The sequence below is a fragment of the Octodon degus genome, unplaced genomic scaffold (assembly GCF_000260255.1).
Source record: "Octodon degus isolate 3935 unplaced genomic scaffold, OctDeg1.0 scaffold00050, whole genome shotgun sequence".
Taxonomy (NCBI): domain Eukaryota; kingdom Metazoa; phylum Chordata; class Mammalia; order Rodentia; family Octodontidae; genus Octodon; species Octodon degus.
This window is the reverse complement of record NW_004524626.1, coordinates 6,669,736-6,674,680: the sequence shown is the minus strand read 5'-3', so window position 1 is coordinate 6,674,680 and position 4,945 is coordinate 6,669,736.

Sequence of the window (4,945 nt, the reverse complement as noted above, 5' to 3'; positions counted from 1 at the left end):
GGCCCCTGCGCCCCCAGGACGGAAGAGCTCAGGGCTTGCGCAGACAAAAGCAGCGAAGGCACATTAAGCCCACTATCAATATTTTGCCTGGAAAAAACTACAGAAAGCATTTTCTTCTCTGAAAAATTAATAACCGGGAAAGGGGGAGGCTGGCTTTGCTGTCTGGCCAGAGGGTGGGGAAGCAGGTTCCTTCACCCTCCCTGGGCACCTGGGTCCCTCTGCCCAGGGCACCTGTCTGACCCTTGCCTGTCACTGTTTGGCTGCTCCGTTCTGTCCCAAAGACAATGAGCTCCAGCCTAGATCTGGGCTGTCTTCCCCCACCTCAGCTGCCCTGGAGTCAGCGCTGCACAACTCTGCCACAATAGCCTTGCTCTCTCACCTCTACCTAGGAAACTCCTACTCTACCTGCAAAGCCCAGTTCCAGTGTTCTCCACCTTGCCTTTCTCTGCCACACCCACCATAAGGCCCTTCTGCATGCCTAGCCCTGGCGCTCCCCCCCGCCCCGCTCATTTCTGTGTCTGTGTGTCTCCCCTCAGCCTGGTCCATTTAGTACCACAGCTTTACACTGCCTGGTAAGCTTTACTTATTCACTTTTCCTTCCTTCCTTCCTTCCTTCCTTCCTTCCTTCCTTCCTTCCTTCCTTCCTTCCTTCCTCCCTCCCTCCCTCCCTCCCTCCCCAATCCTGGGAGTCCAACACAGGGCCTTCATGCTGAGCTACAACCCTCAGCTCTTTTAAATTTTTATTTTGAGACTGGGTCTTCCTAAGCTACTATTTGCCCAGGCTGGGCTTGAAGCCGTGGTCCTCCTGCCTCATCCTCCAGTGCTGGGACTACAGGTGTGTGCTGCTGGGTCATCATTACTTAGACCATGAGTGGAGCCTAGTCTTTGCTGACAGTTGTCTTCCTGTGAGGCTGCCCTGCCCTCCCACTTGCCTTCTCTCATGGGGTCCTTGGTCCTGGAGGGAAGATTCTAGAATCTGGCTGGGGATGCTGGTTCCCTTTTTCACACCAGGGTCTCGGGCCAGAGCTTGTCATTTGAACTCACAGACTTGTCTCCCCTAAAGCTGTGGACCCAGAAATCGATCACCCGCTGCCTGGTGGCACCCACTGACTTGTAATCAAACAGCATGGGTCTTTCCACCGCAGAGAAAGGACTCTTTGCCTATTTTTAGAAGCTCTAGGAGGCCCTAGGAGCCCCTGACACAGAAGAAGTGGGGCCTCACAAGTTTTCAGAGAGGAGCAGGTAGCTGATCTGGGCTGAACCAAGAAGTGGACATTTTAATTCACTTATTATTTTCAATTTTGAGACAAGGTCTCACTAAGTCACTAAAGTGCCTGGGCTGCTCTCTAAGTTGACACCCTTCTGCCTCAGCCTCCCAGAGGGCTGGGATGGCAGGTGCACGCCCCATCTGAGGCGGACATTCTCTGGTCTGGACCAGGGCTTCCTGCTGCACCCGGCCACCTGCCAGCCTGGAGGTCCAGATGGGGTTTAGTCCTAAGTACCCTCTCTCTGAGCAGGTTGGACCAGTCCCGTTCACCCACTCTGTCACTGTCCCCCTTGAGTACCCAGAGTCCTCTCTCCAGCCCTGAAAGCTCTTCTGCCTCTCCTGGGGCCCCATCTGACCTGCCAGCCCCACCTGTCCCCACGGAGCCCCGTGCCCACCTCTACCTGCCTTTATTGGGGGGACAGGCAGAATGCTCCCTCCCTCGCGGGCCCTGTCTCCCCACATGCAGGAGGCTGGCAGGGTCCCAGAGATTTGAGCACGGGCTGCGGTGGTCCGGGAAGACTTCCTGGGGGAGGCGACCACCTGTGAACTTGGAAATGATCTTCCTGCGCCAACTCCCCCACCTCAGTCGGCTGACTTGAAAGCGGGGGCTGGGGGGCGGCAGCGCCTCCTCTGCCCGGAGGGGAGACGGCAGCTCGGCAGCTCGGAGAAGAGGGATCAAACGCGCTCCGGGCTGACAAGAGGGAATATTTTATCGAGGCGGCTGCGATCTCTCTTCCAAGGCCAGAGCCTCGGCAGATATTGAACATCTCTGTCGATGCTGCGAGCTGTAAGTGGAAGAAAAAAAATCGCTTAATGGGCTGCTCGCTTGCTCAGGTGGATGGGTGCCCTGGCCGCGGAGAAACGGGGGCACCAGGCCCTTAAAAAGGCCTCTGCTGCCGCCACCCCCTCTTTGGGGCCCGGGGAGGCGGGGTAACATCTCCGGAGGTCACCCCATTGTCCGGCACCCAATGGTGGCAGGGCCTCCATTTCCCTCCTCCCCCTTCTCTTCGCCTCTGTTTCTTCCTCTTCCTCTTCCTCCTCCTCCTCCTCTTCTTCCTCCTCCTCCTCCTCTTCCTCCTCTTCCTCTTCTTCCTTCTCCTCCTCTTCCTCCTCTTCCTCCTCCCTCTCCATCCTGTCTCTGCCCTACTGGGGCTCCATCCCCAGGCCTTTTCATTTTTATTATTATTATTATTATTATTATTATTATTATTATTATTGGCCTTTCTATTTTTTTTATTTTGAGACAAGTCCAACTAAGTTGCTAAATTGACCAGGCTGAGCTAAAACTTGTGATTCTCCTGCCTCAGCCTTCCAGAGTAGTGAGATGACAACTGAGTTTTCAAAGTGGAATCCACGCCGGGGAGATGGCTTAGTAGAATAAGCGCTTGCCTGGCAAGCGCAAGGGCCTGAGTTCAATCCCCGGTTCCGAAAAAAAAAAAAAAAAAGTGGAATGCATCATGAGTTCGAAGCCAGCCTGCACTACATAGCAAGTCTCTGTCTCAAAGACAAACAAACAGGGCCAGAGATATAGCTCAGAGGCATAAGCACTTGCCTGACAAGTACAAGGTCCTGAGTTTGATCCCTGGTACCACAAAAAAACAACCAAACCACCACCAACAAGAAAAATAAACCAAAGTGGAGGGTTGACAAAATGGCTTTTTGGATTAAAGCGCCTGCAAGCAGGTACAGGGACCAGGGGTTTGATTCCCGGGGCCTGCCATGCTGGCCCTGTCCCTGGAGCAATTGAGACTGGGTGTGGTGGTCACATCTGTAATCCCAGCTCTTGGGAGGCTGTAAACAGGCGGATCACTAAGAGTCTGATGTAGTAGTGAGACCCTGAACACCTGTAGTAGTGAGACCCTGAACACCCTGTAGACCCTTCCATTAAAAAAAAGGGGAGGGAGGAGGGAATTCACTTGACAGACCTATTCCTGCCCTTGCTGTGTGCCAGGCCCTCTAAAGGGTAGTACTATGGCTGGGAGCTGAGCCCAAGGAGGACACCTTGGCCCCAGACCATAGGTGGTGGTCACTGAGAGTGTGGCACACACTTGTAATCCCAGCACTAGGGCAGCTGAGGCAGGATGAGTCCCTCAAAGTCAAGGCCAGCCTGAACTGCATAGTGAGACCCTGTCTCAACAAACCAACCAACCCGTACAGGAGTTCCTGAGGTGGAACAGCAGAGGGAACAGCATATGCAAAGCACAGAGGCCAAGGAGAACTAGAGTTAAGAGGGGCTAGACCAGGCAGGGCCTGCAGTGTGGATTGCTGCATTGCTTTGGGAATAAGGGGCAGATAGGCTGTGAGCAGATGATTGGCCTGCCTGCCTCCCTCCCTCTCTCCCTCCTTCTCTCCCTCTCTCCCTCCCTCCCTTCCTCCTTTCCTCCTAGATGGAACCATTATTTTTATTATTTTTTTATTGTTATTTTGTTGTTGTTGATACAGGGTCTTGCTCTGCAGTTCGGACTTGTAGTGATCTTCCTGTCTCAGCCTCCCCAGCACTGGGATTATAGGCATGTGCCACCAAACCTGGTTTCAGTGGCCAGCTCAGCATGACCAAGGGTGGGGCTGGCTCAGCACATGGTGCTGGGGATTGAACTCGGGACCTTGTGCCTGCCAGGCAGGTGCTTAGACTGCCGAGCTATCTCCTTAGCCTTATTTTTTATTTTGAGACAAAATCTTGCTAAATGGCCCAAGTTAGCCACTAGAGATACTCCTGCTTCAGCCTCCCCGAGTCCTAGAATGACTATGCCAGGCTAGCTCATTCCTTTTTATTGTGGAATGATATTCCGTGGCACAGTGTGCAATGCTGTGCCTACAAACGATGTCATGGTTGTTCTGGGACCTGTGCTGTTAGGAACAAAGCTACTATGAACCTTGGGGAGCCTGCTTCCGTGTGGACATAAGGTGCCACTCGTGGAACCACCTAGCATCTAAACTGCAGGTCTCTTAGTTACACCCAAGGACTCCTCCTTCTTGTGCCTGATACTCCTCCTCTGTGATGGGTGCCACAGCCTATTTCAGGGCACTGGGATTGTTCCTAGGTTTGTAAAATTGCAGTTCTGAGGATGAAACCCAGGGCCTGGGCATGCTAACCAAGTGCTCTCCCTCGGAGCCACACCTCCAGCCCTTTAAAAAGTTTTATTTGAGGCTGGGGATTTAGCTCAAATTGGTGCAGCAACTGCCTGGCAATCTCCTAATTTTTGCTGGAATAAGGAATATGGCTGCAGCCAGATGTGGTGGTACACATCTGTAATACCAGCACCTGGGAGCCAGAGGCAGGAGAATCGCTGCAAGTTTGAGGCTAGCCTGTATAGAGTGAGTTCAAAGTTCACCATGGAGTGAGTTCAAAGCGAGCTTCAAATGCATAGCCAGGTCTCAAAAACAAGAGCAAGGGACCAGGGAGATGGGTCAGTGGAATAAGCGCTTCCCTGACAAATGCAAGGAGCTGAGTTCAATCCCCAGTCCTGCAAAACAAAACAAAACAAGAGCAAAAACAGAGGAATATAGCCGGACACATCCTCTTATTCAGCACAGTTTTGTTCCTTTTTTTTTTTTTTTTCACAGTTTTGTTCTTATAAGAAAAATTCCTAGCCTTGTGAACATGGAGACCACAGGAATTCATGTTCCACTCATTGGACACCTGCTATGCGCTGGGTATAGTTCTGAGGAGCTGGATAG